Source organism: Pectinophora gossypiella, chromosome Z (genome assembly GCF_024362695.1).
Source record: "Pectinophora gossypiella chromosome Z, ilPecGoss1.1, whole genome shotgun sequence".
Taxonomy (NCBI): Eukaryota; Metazoa; Arthropoda; class Insecta; order Lepidoptera; family Gelechiidae; genus Pectinophora; species Pectinophora gossypiella.
This window is the reverse complement of record NC_065433.1, coordinates 3,942,386-3,958,580: the sequence shown is the minus strand read 5'-3', so window position 1 is coordinate 3,958,580 and position 16,195 is coordinate 3,942,386. Positions and strand designations below refer to the sequence as shown.

At 39.9% G+C, this 16,195-nt stretch overlaps 1 protein-coding gene across 2 annotated transcripts in view; it reads right to left on the bottom strand.

The window, feature by feature from the left end:
- Positions 1–15,937, bottom strand: part of LOC126380082 (glucose transporter type 1) — a 148,973-nt gene extending 133,036 nt beyond the window's left edge. Inside the window, exon 1 of one of the 2 annotated variants that reach the window (XM_050029298.1) lies at positions 15,868–15,937. The gene's annotated coding sequence lies outside the window, so the exon portion shown is untranslated. The remainder of the gene's footprint in view (positions 1–15,867) is intronic. The other variant, XM_050029299.1, reaches the window with a different exon arrangement.
- Positions 15,938–16,195: the final 258 nt, after the last annotated feature.

Sequence of the window (16,195 nt, the reverse complement as noted above, 5' to 3'; positions counted from 1 at the left end):
GTCTCCAGGAATCGGGGCCATTCTCTTATTTATTTATTACGAAAGGAAAGTTTTAAAAACTATGTTAGTCATAATTAAAATTTTAAACATATAGTAGAATTATCGCTTTGACAGCGAGTCCAGGACGTTGACGCTATGACGAGTTTCTTTATTTAATTTCTGCAAAAATCTGTAAGTAATAGCCCTGTTCAGAGAACGCGCACACACACACACACACACACACACCCTAACACGCACAGAATCTTTGCGTGTCTTCTTTTGTGTACCACTCGTTTTTTTTATTGTGGCTTCACATTCCTATATTTATAAGGTTATAAACTATTTCCGTAAGAGGTTGGAAGCTTGGTGATCTATCGCACAGGGTCACATCTACTTTCGCCTCCGGTATCTCACAAAGACACTACAGATGTATCATTATCCGTTAAGATTTAATTTATGTTACGTTTGTAAAGAAAAAATAAAGATTTCTTATTATTTATTACCTATTAAATCATGTTTGTACCAACCCGCAGTGGAGCAGCGTGGTGGAGTATGCTAACCCCCTCCGGTTGATTGAGGGGACGCCTGTGCCCAGCAGTAGGATGTGTATAGGCTGTTTATGTTATGTTTGGCTTATAGATAAAATTGATACCACGTTACCAGGACTTGTGTTCGGTTAATGGCAACAGATATTATAGTAGAGCAGTGGGTGTACTATTACACATCTGCCTACCCCTTCGCGGACGCAGGCGTTATGTTGTGATGCGCCTGTTCAAATAGTTCGATTCCTTGTCCCGTTCCCCGCTCCGATACGCTCTTGGGCTTCTACGAGCCTTACTAAAGGCGCCGGCGTGTCTATAGCAACCTCATAGTAACATTGTAGCTTGTAGCATAGACATTATGGGCTTCGATATCGCATGCGCGGTTATAGGGTAAGGTGCCCAATAGTAAACCACATGAAGCAAAGAAGTTAACGTTTGACCATTTTGTGATGACGTCATAACTTTTTTATGTCACCATCAATTTGTAAAAGTTGTATTATTTTAAGTAATCTATTCTACCCTTCAGTGGTTGAGCGTTGGATTCACGATCCGGAGGTTTCGATTCGAATCCCGGTATTCTTAAAATCACTTTGTGATCCCTAGTTTGGTTAGAACATTACAGGCTGATCACCTGATTGTCCGAATGTACAAGTAAGATAATCCGTGGTTCGAAAGGCATGGTTAACCCGTTGGTCCTGGTTACTAAGTACTAATGTAAGTACGGAGTCGTCCCTTGTCTTTGACGGACCAAGACGGACCAGGGTTGATGCGGTTGGTGATAGACCTCACAACCCACGAAGGTGTCGAAATACACAACCTGAGTACATACATACATAAACTCACGCCTATATCGCACCGGGGTAAGCAAGAGAAGTTTGTCAGGCTCGAAGCAATGGAATTCCATAGTCTCTGGTTACCTGAGTAATATACATACACAAGCTATAGGTAGGCCGTGTAATAGCTGTGTGCAAGCAATTTCAGAGTAAGCTGTTAATCCGACTCGTGTCCAAGCGATGTCCTACGAGCTTGGTGTAAACCGCTCGGGAATAGGGCTGTCACAAAAGTGTACAGTCATGAGCAATATAATGTACTCACTTTAGGACTCTGTCGCACTAACATATTTGATATATACTTACTGAGACTTACAGTTCAATTTGTCAAAAAAGTTAATGTGACATGGTACCAAAGTTTATACATATTAATGCTCGTGACCGTATAAATCCATAGTCACTTTTAAAGATTAACATCGGAATAAACAAATGAATAAGGTAAATAATATATACCCCATTTAATACTTATTCACGACGTATCGTTAAAAATAGTTTATAAAGTAATCTTACACATAGACAGAACAGTCAGTCTACCCTAGAGAGAGAGACTGAGATGTTTTATTATAAATGAGAAAGTAACTCTGTCTGTCTGTTACCTATTCACGTTAAAACCACTAATTAAGATGAAATTATGGACCGACGGAGATTGTTTGCGGCGCAGGAAAGAAGAGAGGAATAGTTCATCATCATCGTCACCAACCCATTAACGTCCCCACTGCAGGGGCTCGGGCCTTCCCTACGGATGGATAGGCAGATCGGACCTTAAACCATCACGCGGCCCAGTGCGGATTGGTGGTTATTAACGACTGCTAATGCAGCCGGGACCAACGGCTTAACGTGCCTTCCGAAGCAAGGAGGAGCTCGAGATGAAAACCTTTGCGAAAGTTGCTTAACTTCAACAATCGCAGACCGAGCGCGTAATAGTTCACATTTATAAGTAATCTTTAGATGAATGTGTTGTATGTTTGTGCTTTATTTTTTAAATGATAGCTTTAAGACATAGTTCAATCTGTTTCTCGTTAAAAAATGTACCTACTTTAATGATAAAAAAGTAGTAAGTAATAATAATCGGCCACACATCACATCTTTGAACACTCTCGACATTACTTAGCTTTCTTCTTCTTCTATCGAGTGGGTTGTGAGGTGAATTACCAACCCCATCAACCCTGGTGTCAGGGATACTATTGAACCACCAAAGGCCCCTGACATGGCTCAAGTAACGACTACTAACTTTCATCAGAAACTACTAACTTTAATAAGGCCGCCAGATTGTACTGTATCTATCATCATCTGTGTGAATTTGTTTTGTATGTTGTGTGCAATAAAGTATATTTGATTTGATTTGATTTTGATTTGATTTGATCAGTAAGTAGTAACCAAGACCAACGGCTTAACACGCCTTCCGAAGTACGGATCATCTTACTTTCGGACAATCTGGTGATCAGCCTGTAATGTCCTAACCAAACTAGGGATCACAAAGTGATTTTCGTGATATATCCTCACCGGAATTTGAGCCCGGGACCTCTGGACCGTGAGCTGAACGCCCAAACCACAGGACCACGGAGGCTGTTACTTAGCTTTTTCGATTGATATAAATCTACAAATTCAACTGGCTACGGATTCTTTTAATCAAAAGTTGCATCACATAAAGTTCACGAAGGATGTAATATACGATCCCGACGACCCGATTACTCTAGCCATAGAGGCAGCCAATCAGCTCGCGACACCAAATAATTCAGGACCCCGATACCGACCCCGCCGGCGTGGTCGACGACTTCCCTCAATCAGCGCTTATCGCTATCGACCCACTTTTTCCTCTTAGACGACGCCCTGAGACGAGGTTCGCGCCCAACTGGGCAACCTCAGGCCTGTTGTCTTAAACGTTGTACCGGATGAGAGCCTGCAGCGCTCCCCATTTGTCCGACCAAGTAGTTAATGCGGCAAATCTACAATAAGTCATGCCAAAAAAAAACCTAAAATTCAGTTGACACCCCTGCCCTGGTTAACCAATCGAGCGTTCACAGAGACAAAGTTACGTAACTGTGTGTGGGGGGAGGTTAGTGCATAAAGTTACCCAACGTCACTTTGAGTGTCACAGCCACCGACTACTGGCGCCCTCGGCCCGATTAGTCCATTCGCGCATACCAACCGCTTTAAGCGCTCTACTGGCTACTTCAAGCTATTAAATCAGTTCTGTCTAACCACTTATTTCTTCTTCTCTCGAGTGGGTGGTGAAGTCATGCGGTCAGTCGTTGTTATGGTTACAATTGGCTAATTAAAACACATAATAACGGGTTCTTACCGCGTTTAAAATGGCGATATTTCGACACTGTTGCAAGTGCCACGATCACGGGATGACTGATGAGATTGGAGTGGAGTAGGTAGATCCATAATTTTCTACGGGCAGACATATCTGTCTACCCTCTTTCTTTGCCGCTTGTTTATGTTTTTGATATCGGAATGTTCGGAACCATCTGAACTCGCACCAAACTCGCTACGACAAACCGTACTCACTGTGTCCTCACGTTTTGTCACCACATTAGGCCGTTTCAAGCTTTTTACAACACATATCCCCATTTTAAACGCGGTAAGAACCCGTTATTATGTGTTTTAGTTATGATAATAACCGCGTAAAATTAAAACAGTGTACAATTGGCTACTTGACATTTGTAACGATAAAATATTAATAAGTCGGATATATGATAGTTTATCATTTAAAGATAATTATCCAATAGTTTTTTTAATTAAAATCATTTTTAAATATTTTATTTTTATAAACTAAGAATGCGATTTTTTATCTGTGTATTAGAAATCCCGGGTGGCCATGATTGAGCTGATGATTAATGTAATGTAATTTGGAACATGATTCTTATTTATTTATTTATTATTATTTATTGATAATTCTAATGATACTTCTAATGATCAGTGAAAGCGGTGATTTATTTATACATTTATTGTTACACCGAGTAATTACGAACAAAATTCAAATTCAAACATATCTTTATTCAGTAATAACCAAATCCCCATTCATTATACTTCCATAGTATTCTCGCTTACGTTCCATTCTACTCACTTTCCTATATGAATCTCAGAAATAACGTTCATTAGCCAAGTAATAAATGTATGGAGCCTCACAAGCACATTTGCCTTGCACATTCACGCCTAGCGCTGGGATCAGAAGCCTTCCCACTTCAAAATGATATTGAACTTTAACTGCATGAGGTAAGGTCATAAATTCGTGTAGTTCTGAAAAGAGATGACGGCGGATTTTATTTATTAAAAAAATTGAGCGCTGGTCGCCTGCAATTTGTCGATAGAATTGATTGTAGTGCAGTCCGAGAGCTCTCAACGCCCCATTTGTCCGGCCACATTGCCCAAATTGGAGATGTCCTTAGAAAAGGTTTAATACGATCTACTCTGAACCGGCGTGCGTGCATGAAGTTATTGATGAATATGGAGGAAGCACGAGAAGTGTGTCAGGATCGAAGCAAATGGAATTCTATAGTCTCTGCTTACTACGGTGGGAAATAGGCGTGAGTTTATGTATGTATGTTTATATGAATTTTTCATTTTCAATGTTTTTACCATACTCATACCATACCGGGTGAGAGCCTTCAGCGTTCCCCATTTGCAAGGCCAAGTAGTTAATGCTATTTGCGGCAAATCTACAATAAGTCACGTCAAGACATAATCTTGTACCACAATACTCATTGGCAACATTTATTTATCAAATCTAGTTTTGAAGTTTCTATAGGGTAGTTTCCAACTAGTCAAATCAGACAATCAGTTAGGTACATTTTCATCATCATCATCATCAGCCCATTAACGTCCCCACTGCTGGGGCACGGGCCTTCCCTATGGATGGATAGGGAGATCGGGCCTTAAACCACCACGCGGGTCCAGTGCGGATTGGATTGGAGGTACTTTTTACTAAACGTCAAAATACGAAATTACGTGTTAAATATAATAAAGCAACCTGTACGACCGCACAATAATAATATAAAACGCCATAATGATACCACGACAATTAATTATCATTGAAGACCAAGATCACTCTCAAGATTTGTCATTGGCGCATCGCTAGCCGCGGAACCCAGAAGAAAAAAAGCAACCTGTGACGTCATAAAAAAACGTAATTCATATATACGTTAAATGGAAAAATGAAAACGTTTTTGGTCACCATTAGATCTGTCTTTATTTAGTAATACAATAATTTCGTAATTTATCTTTGACCTAGGAAACTACCAAATTAAGACAGAATACGGTTAGCGATTTTCGCATACGGGACTCCGCTGGGAGTCCGGTCTAATGGATGCACTTTGTCACCGACAACCTGTTTATGTGGTTACGAAACAAAAGACTATAACTTGCCGTGAAAATTTAATTTTCAGCCTTTCTCCGCAATAAATGGACGCAAAATTGTAGTTCAGGAGAAACTTTGTTTTGATTTTGAACTTTATACGCGTTGCACAGAATTTTAAATAGCGTGTGGCGGCAGAAACAGCTGAATTGGGAGTGAGTGGCCGATATGACGCCGCAATATGACTATCTATAGGGTACGCACACATACAAGCGGCCCAGGGTCGATGAATTTGTTTTGTATGTGTAGTACCATCAGCCTGCGGTGGAGTAGCGTGGTCGAGTATAACCACGGAACTGGAGAAAGAGGCTGGAAGAGCCCAGTGAGCGCGAAACGCGCGCTATACAAATACATAAACAGCCTATATACGTCCTACTGCTGGGCACAGGCCTCCCCTCAATCAACCGGAGGGGGTATGGAGCATACTCCACCACGCTACTCCAATGCGGGTTGGTGGAAATGTTTTTACGGCTAATAGCCGGGACCAATGGCTCAACGTGCCCTCCGAAGTCCTTACCAAACAAAGGACAGTCTCACAAAGTGATTTCTCACAACCTGTATAGCGGAGTAAAAGAAACTGCAAGAAAAACCTCGGCACAGAGCCCTAGACGTTCTTAAATAAACGTAAAATATTGTTATACAATTCAGTAAGTAATTATTTAGAAAATATTTAAATGTATGCTACACGTATTTAGAATAAAAGTGAAGATGCTTTATAACTTTGGACATGCATGAACTCATGCCCCTAAATCCCCAATGGGGTGGGCAGAGCCACAAGTAATTCACGACAACTTGCAGCCACTGTTGATACGAAGTCCTAAGATGGATATAATGATCCTTCTGGTACAAGGTATCAGTCTATCAGCCATAAAAAATATCCGTCATTTTAGAAAGACACAATCTCTCTGTCGGATTTTACGACATGCTCGAAAAGACAAGCAGCTGAAGGTGTTCTGTGTTTTTTATTTGCTCCCAGTCCAATCTAGAAAACTTAAAAAATGTATTTACAAAAACACACAAACACAAGGGGTAGAAGCTGTCAAACTACCTATAAAATAACTATTTCATTTATATTACTTTTTTCAACCAGCAAGCCAAACGAAAAGGTTAGTAATCTAAATATACAGGGTGTTAGTGACATCGTAACAAAAACTTTGAGGGGTGATTGAGGCCATGATTCTGAGATGATATCAAGTGGAATTTTCCGTCGCAAAAGTATGGAATTGAAAATAATTAAAAAAAAACACAAAAATTTTCAGGAATATTTTGACTGAAAATTCCACTTGATATCAACTCAGAATCATGGTCTGAACCATCTCCCTCAGTATTCGTTACGGTGTCACTAACACCCATACCTACTTGTATGGCTACCGTATGTACTTGTGTGGGGTGTAAGTGACATCGTAACGAATACTGAGAGAGATGATTCAGCTGATTATTCTGAGTTAATATCAAGTAGAATTTTCCTTCGCAAAAGTATAGAATTGAAAATAATTAAAAAATAAATTAAAAAGAAAACATGAATTTTGCGACGAAAAATTCCACTTGATATTAACTCAGAATCATGGTCTGAATCATCCCCCTGAGTATTCGTTACGATGTTACTAACACCCTGTATAAAAGGATTTACTGACTGACTGACATATCAACGCACAGCCTAAACGGCTAAACGTAGGCACTTGAAATTTGGATGGGATGTAGCTTAGGCACTGTAGAGGTGCACTAAGAAAGGAATTCCCGAAATTCCCACGGGAATGGGAATTAGCGGGAAAATCCTTTTGTATGAAAAATATCTCTCTTTTATAACACGCCACGCGGGCGAAGTCGCGGTCGCTAGTATCGTATATTTACGCTAAAAGGCAAACAAGGTGAAAACGTTCGTAACTTTCAATTTTAACACCACTGCATAGAGTTGTAAATTGCACTAAGCTGCAAAAACAGCTGACTATCGGAAACGGTCTCCCGTGAATCTGCGTTGAAATTCGAATGCCGTAAATACTCGTACTGTGTTTAAAAACTGTAGTAATAATAAAATGTTTTTATTGTTTGAAATGCGTGATGTTTACCACAATATACCGTCGCAGTGGAGCAGCGTGGTGGAGTATATGCTCCATACCCCCTCCTTTGGTTGGTTGGTTGTGGGGAGGCCTGTGCCCAGCAGTGGGATGTGTATTGGCTGTTTATGTTACTATAATATTATTAAATCTCATCCTACCCTCCCTTCCAACCTCTCTCCTTTCTTTTTTCTCATTTTCTCTTGTCTTGCATATGCTATATTATTATGTACGCTAGGCGTTACGCTGTTATATTATGTAGTTTGTTTGTTGTTAAATCTCTACGAAACCGTGAATAGTTAAGTACTGAAACTTAACATACATACATACATAAACTCACGCCCGTAATCCCTAATGGGGTGGGCAGAGCCACAAGTAATCAAAGACAACTTGCAGCCACTGTTGATACGAAGTCCAAAGATGGATATGATGAACCTTATGGTGATAAGGGATCAGCCTATCGCCCATAACATTAGTCCATCATGTTAGAGGACACAATCCCTCTGTCGGTTTTTACGACATGCCCGGGAAGAGAAGCAGCTGAACGTGTTCTATGTTTTTTATTTGCTCCCAGAACAGCATAGAAGCTTAACTGTTCTGAATAATATCGTGTAGTATTACTAATAATAATAAAATATATTCAAGAAAAGAAACAGTTTTATAAATAACTAACTATGGTGCAATTATCCATTATGTAGTAATAATGTCGTAGCGATATTGTAGCGGTGCTACGAAGGCCGAGTCGCTTTTGCGACGCCCGTAACCCAACAGATGGCGTAGCCGTAGTTGCTACGTGGCCGCTCGCCTACCTCATTAAATATAACTTGGCTAGAGTGACAGCTACCAGAAATGTCTCTTTCGCACTAAGCTATAATCTCTGTCTGACTGCTATTTTAATGGAACAATACAATAAATAATAAATGCCCTCATATTTAGTTCCCAGCCGGAACCTTTTATTCGTACTTTCAGATTTATAGTTATGAAAACTTACTTAGCAACTAAGTTTCCGAGAAAATGTTCCAAGTTTATGAGAAGCCGCCTTTATCCATTTTAATTAAACTTTTTTCCTTGAAAAATCCTATTAATAAATGCTTTCATGTAAACTACGCACATTTACGGCCTGGGCTTCAATCGCGTCAATCTTCTTCTTATCGTGTGGATTGTGAGGTGGAATACCAGCCTCATCAACCCTGGTGTCAGAGGAATTATTGAGCCGCCAAAGGCCCCTAACATGACTTATGTAACGATTACTCACTTACATCAGTAAGTAGTAACCGGGACCAACGGCTTAAAGTGCCTTCCGAAGCACGGATTATCTTACTTTCGGACAATCAGATGATCAGCCTGTAATGTCCTAATCAAACTAGGGATCACAAAGTGAATTTTGTTCCCACGGGGATCCGCCCCGGGTTCGAATCCCTCCGGATCGTGAGCCCACCGCTCAACCACTGGACCACGGTGACCGTAATCGCGTCAATTAATGTCGGCCACTGCCAAAATTCCGATCTAAAATGCTTCGTATTTCCGGAATATAACCTGACAGCAGACCATAACTGTTCCACATCGTACGCGCTGTCAGAGTCATCGATACTTGGCATCGATCCAGACTTGTTGTCTGACGAAGGTCTGAACAGTTAACAGTGTGGCTGTCAACATTACATACCCTTTCTAGCGCAATTTACCAGCTGTGAGAGATGTAGCGATGGAGCAAAAGCATGCACCTCTCTCTCAGTATAGTCGGTCTTCTGGAAAGGAACCTCTCTCTCTCTCTCTTTGAAGGGTATCGCTATTGTGCCGGTGCAAACACCACTACATCGCTTCTTCTTCTTCTTCTTCTATCGTGTGGTTTGTGAGGTGGATTACCAACCTCAGCAGCCCTGTTGTCAGGCCCCCGACAATGGCTCATGTAACGATTACATCAGTAAGTAGTAACCGGGACCAACGGCTTAAACTGCCTTCCGAAATCATCTTACTTTCGCACAGTCACAAGGTGATCAGCCTGTAATGTCCTAACCAAAGTAGGAATCACAAAGTGATTTTTGTGATATGACTTTGAGTTTATTAGCCAGTAGACTTGCACTCCGTTATTATTATTTTTTTTATTACATTTGAGAATGAAACTTATTATTCTCTCAACACTTACTAGATATTTGAAAACATTTTATAAAATATTAAGTTATCTAGGGTGATTTTATTGTAACATAGCATATATATTTAAAGTGTTTAGAAATTTACACTATTTAATGTGTTTTGAAACTTTAAATTAAAATGTTCTCGCGACATTTCATGGAACTTATTTTTTGTATGAAGAGAATAAGCTTAAGAAATCCACCTATAAATCATAATTTTGCTGGAAGAATACTGAAGGACACTATTTCTAACATATTTTTTTAACATTATGATTTTATTGTAGGTAAATATGCGTTGAATTATTTTTTCAATCATTCCGAAAATTTCATTAAATTTACTCAACCTTCTCTCTTGGCCTTCTCTGTTCTATGATAGTGATTTTAATTACATTATTATTATTGAAAATATAACTGAAAATTACGCTACACACGTCAACTATTCAATTCAGTTTTTTCACATGCGAATACGTATCGAACACAGTGTTTTCCCGCATAGATTCCTGAACAACAATAGATTTTTATATTGCCACTGCTTAATTCGATAAAATCTCGTACGTCATACGGAATGTAATGCCCTGTGAACGTAGCCTTAGTTCAAAGTTCAGGCGTCCGATACAAATGCGCTAAGCACCCGTCAAATATGCGATAATTGAGATATTTAACGCTGCAGCGACCACAACTAGCTTCCACACTGAAATTTTCGACTGTATTGTTGTGTTTGCTAGTGACATTGCAAGTTATCGCTATCGACCCAATGGGGTCGATTAATTCTTTCAAATATAATCCCTCCAACTGCCTGTTGTCCTATTCGTATCACCTGAGAGCCTGAGGGCACTCCCCATTTGTCCAGCCAAGGAGTTAAACCCATTTGCGGCAAATCTACTATAAGTCACCTCTACAAAATAAACCTGGTGGTTATATTGTCGTAAAAGACGTCAGAGCGAGTGCATACGAAAGGAGAAGAAGGCCATGATGGTACATCATTCCACGTGTGACTTTGTTCATATCAAAAGCTGCTGCAAGTTATTTTCAGCGCTGGCTCCTCCATTAGGGATCACGAGAGTGAGTTTATGTATGTAACTAGTTTGCCCTAGTTTTATGTTGCCGCTTTGTCGAGCGTGGCGGTTGGGACCAGTATATTTATATTGTGCCTATTTATGGCTTAACATATTACAGTAATACTTAAACTGTACGAGAAAAAGATGATGAAAGACCGAACAACAATATTTTTCAAGGAGGGACTTTCCAGACTGCGTTTCTCAAAAACAACATAGAGGTGCTGTAAAGATTTTCCTTCGTTTAACCATTCTAATTTCATGGATAACATACACACGTGTCTGAATCTTTTATATAAATGATGACGTCATTACACTTAGGCAAAATTACATCTTCCAATATTATTCTGATCACAATAAAGAGAAGCAATATAGATCGAATCAACCATGAATTTATATTTATATAACACTTCTGCAATTACATTATATTTTTGAGTAATTATGTACCCGAGTAATGAGAAAATAGATAATTATCATACTAAATCTCGACAACTTTTTTTTTTTGACGTGACTTATTGTAGATTTGCCGCAGATGGCATTAACTACTTGGCCGGACAAATGGGGAGCGCTGAAAGCTCTCACCCGATACAACGTTTAAGACAACAGGCCTGAGGGTGCCCAGTTGGGCGCGAACCTCGGCTCAGGGCGTCGTCTGAGAGGAAAAATATTTGAAAGAATTAATCGACCCTAGTGGGTCGATAGCGATAAGCGCTGAATGAGGGAAATCGTCGACCACGCCGGCGGGGTCGGTATCGGGGTCCTGAAGTGAATCTCGACAACACCGTCTATATTATTTGTGGTATGTCCCTCATTGTAAAATTTGGTTCATATAATCCTTATGAAAGGAGCAAGCGCCTGAAAATAACTTGCAGCAACTTTTGATATGAACAAAGTCAAAGGCGGAACGATGTACCATCAATCATGGTCTTCTTCTTCTTTCGTATGCACTCGTTCAGTTGGCCTTTACGACAATATTATCACCACAGGTAGAATGGTGTTAAAATCAAACCCATTTAATTAAAAAAAATTGTCACACGTGATATTTGGAGATGGAGCCACAGGCGGAAACTTGGCACCTTTCCCCTTGGTCCTTTAATCAAAGCAACCAACGGGTCGATGCAACTTGGCAAAGAGACCCTGGCTACTGGCAACCCTAGCTGGAAATTGCCAAACAACACGACCGATGAATGTTTACTCGAGGGCTTTAAACATTGAACTCTGCATTTGCTGCATTTAGCTCGCAGGCATCCGTGAAATGTGGCGCCTGTAACAATTTCAGAGAACCCATTAACAATTCAAAGCTTTGAGAGAATGCGGTAAACGTTTCTGACAATTGTTCAATTACTCCTCGCATCGCTTCCTTTTCAGGGTAGAGAGGCAATGGGAGGAGGCGGGTGGCAGATGACAACCTAGTGAAGTCCGTGCTTCGGCAAGCACGTTAAGCTTGGTCCCGGTTACTACTTACTGATGTAAATAAATAGTCGTTACATGAGCCATGTCAGGGGCCTTTGGCGGCTCAATTATAACCCTGACACCAGGATTGATGAGGTTGGTATTCTACCTCACAACCCATACTATAAGAATAATAATACTTAAATAAGACTTCATTATTTACAATGGCCGGTTTGTATTAACATGAGTAAAGTAAAAAAAATAATTTATCTTATTCTCTTGGTTATTATTCATTGCATTATGGTTGTGTAAGATATTTTGTTTGAGTGTAAAATTATGTCAAGTACTATAATTAAGTTGGGCTTTGCCACGACTACCGATAAACCCAAGGGCAATCGTTGTGGATATAATAAAGGTCTTCAAGGTCAATTGTATATGAGACATATTTTAGCAGTAATGACGGACTTTTCAGGCCGCATTATAGAGCCCAATAGATGGCGCTGTTAACCTTTAACGTCATAATTACCTATTTTTTCTTTATGTTCGGGTACATGGTCATTCAGAAATATAAAGTAATTGCAAACATACATACATACATAAACTCACGCCCGTAATCCCTAATGGGGTGGGCAGAGCCACAAGTAATCAAAGACAACTTGCAGCCACTGTTGATACGAAGTCCAAAGATAAGTAATTGCAAAGGGATACATTAAAATAATTTTGCTTGATATTTGGATCAGATACGTATAGAATTAACGTTGCTGCCTACATTGTAAATAAATAAAATAAATGTCATAAATTGTTTCTCTTTATTTTGACCAGAATAGTAATAGGTGGATGATGTGTTGTGAGTAAAAACAAGGGTCAACATTTATACCTAAAAACAAAGATAAAAGATGCATATGTCTATCATCCATGAAACAGGTTAAATGAAAGCAACGTTGCACAGCGCCATCTATATATTGTTTGGGGAACGTAGCCTGGAAAGTCACTTATTTACACGAGTTTCTCTCAAATAGCAGTCACTACTGGCTGGGGCAAATGGGGAGCACTAAACATAATGTTACCGACTTTTGCCACCGACGCCAGCGCCACTGCCCGGACATGATCATTATTTTATACATTTAGTTAATTACCTATTTTATTTGGATTGTCATACATTAATTATTTACTTTAATTACTTAATTCGATTAATGAAAATATAAGTAGTAATATTAGCTCGGGTTACAATTAAAAATATAATATGGGACATTGTTATGATTCTAAAAGTAAGTAAGGTGGGGTTGATATCTGATTGGTGTTAAAAAAAACTGTCCGTAACCGTCATTCCATTTTGAGCACAATAACAAGGTGTTACTCTGTAAAAATAGATCCATTTGTAAATTTGTTAAGAGTATTATTTGGCCATCTTCGACCCACTGTTCGTAACAATTCTTTATTTTGAGCTAAATGTTTTTCCTCAAGGTTTTCGAAAATGTATTTAGAAGAAATATATTATGCTTACTGTCCTTATTTCTAATTGAATATGAACAGATATGGGGTTGTTTGTATTAGATTTATACTTGTTTTTATCTTTGACCGTCGACGTGTCGCTACGGTTTGTGTTGTAGCGTCCGTAGCTTATTGCTACGGCGCGGCGTAGTTGACACTACGTGAAAATTTTAATCTAGTGAATGCTGAACATAAGTCGCCTTTATGCTTTTGTGACAGATGCTGTGTTCAATGTTTGTAGTTTTACTTACCGCTGACATCATAGATTAAGCAACATGGGAAGGTATAGTAACATATTATACTTCAAAGGGATAGGGTGTCAACTCAATTTTATATGTAATCCGTTGCTCCGTTTTGGTTTTGATATCTGTGGCATCTATGCTAACTGTTGGCACCAGAATTGGGCAAAACAGACGGAATTTTAACAGCCTTTTAACGTTTGTATGGTAAAGTTTTATTCTGCCCAGTCTCGTAGCCTGTCTATTCTAGGGCTGAGATAATGAATATAAAAAAAAACGAAACCTTATCAATCAATACTTATAAAATAGACGTTGGGGTTGTCGGTGATTTTGTCCCAATTGTTGATATACAATACAAAGCTCGTAATAGATGATGACGACCATATTGGCAATAAAGAAATTCTTCAGAACGGAGTCCACGTAAAGAATTGAAAACTGTGTGTGACGTGGGTAAGAGTGTGTTGGTATGAAATAGTTGTTATGAAAACTTTTAAGTAGGTAGATAAGTTTTATTATTTCGTGCAAAAAAGAACTGTATAATTGTTTGGGCATTTGGTAAATAACCAAAATACTCAGATGATTATAGTTCTCTTGTTATCAAAGAAAAACATAAGAGTATGAGTTTATAAAGTTTGCCGAGGTTGTTTTGAGATGTGTAGATAAGATTTAAAGGCGTTTCTGATCGTATATAAAGTGTGTTTTTTGTATTTTTTTTCACACAGGTATGTATCCAGAAGTTAGCGTATTTTGTTGGTGAAAGAATCTTATTTTTATCATTAGAATCAAGAGCCATACTGGCTCTGTCAAGTATTATATATTTAAATGTAATTTACAAATATAACAATTAGTTGTTTTCGTACATTTATAGATTGACTGATAGCTTGAACCAATCATTACACGCTTTCTTTTGGATACTATCAAAGTCTTAACACACAAAATATGTTTAACCTTTATATGAAAGAGTTTATCCTGAATTTCATGATACCAAATTAACCGTAAAGCACCCTTTACACTGAAGTGTGTTAAGCCTTCTTTGTAATTCACATTGCGAAGTTAAAATAACAGGTCACCGAAGGTTTCAAATTGAAAACAGTTTGCCATACTATAGTGGGACTGATTGTACGATAGGAACCTCAGCCTTGTCAAATAATCTGAAAAAGATTTGCGAGTACTTCGATCGCGTCGATGTTAGAAACGAGAAAGGTGAATTCAATCGATTCCTCCGGTGAATCTGTTACCAATTGACAATCGCAGATGGCAGTCACATTCGCACAGTCGCCAGCGGGTCAGTGGCTCTTCACCACGCTACAGCGGTACGCAAAGCAGCAAACGAGTCATCAGCATCTACCAGTCAACCCCAACGTCCCTACAAATAAGAATCCCTACAGACTTTCCATTTAGTTTACCTCTGTGAGTTCAACGACGAGGACGGACTAACTAATTACAAGAACATCGTACGCCTTCTCACCTACATCCCGCGAACTTCTTCTACAATAGAAAATATCTTAACTACTTCTCAAGCACGTTTTATTAACAACTGTTTTTTTTTATATTGATGTACATTCCCCCTCCCTGTCTAACTCTATTCACCTCTCCCTCTATGCTGCCGACTTTTGTGATATCGACGGACGCACTTACATAAACGAATCTGTGTCAGTGAATCGAGCCAAGTACTGCATTACCGTGCACACATGTCATTAATGTAATTCCTGGAACCGGGACTTCGGCATCCATTAGCGTATGGTTTATGAATGAGGAATGCGGCAAACGGGACGTGATCCGATGTGTGGACGTACCTGGTGGGTCAGTGACGGCGCGCCGGTGTGGCGGCGGGGTACGCCTCGTCCACGGCCTCGCGATTAGCTGCAGAACATCGCCAGGTCGCGGCCGCCGGCGCGGGTCGGGCGGATAGCGCGGGCACACATGGGCAGGCCGCGATCGCGGGCCGCGGGCCGACACCGGCGGAGCGGGTACGTGCTAATAGTGCGGGCTGCCTGCGGCGGCGGCACTCGCGCGATTAATCTCACTACAAGTCACGCGGTCGATGCGGCGGCGGAGACGAGTCGCGCATGACTAGAAAGCTCCCGCCGCTTCGCCCCGGGGAACCCTACCCCGCGCAGTTGC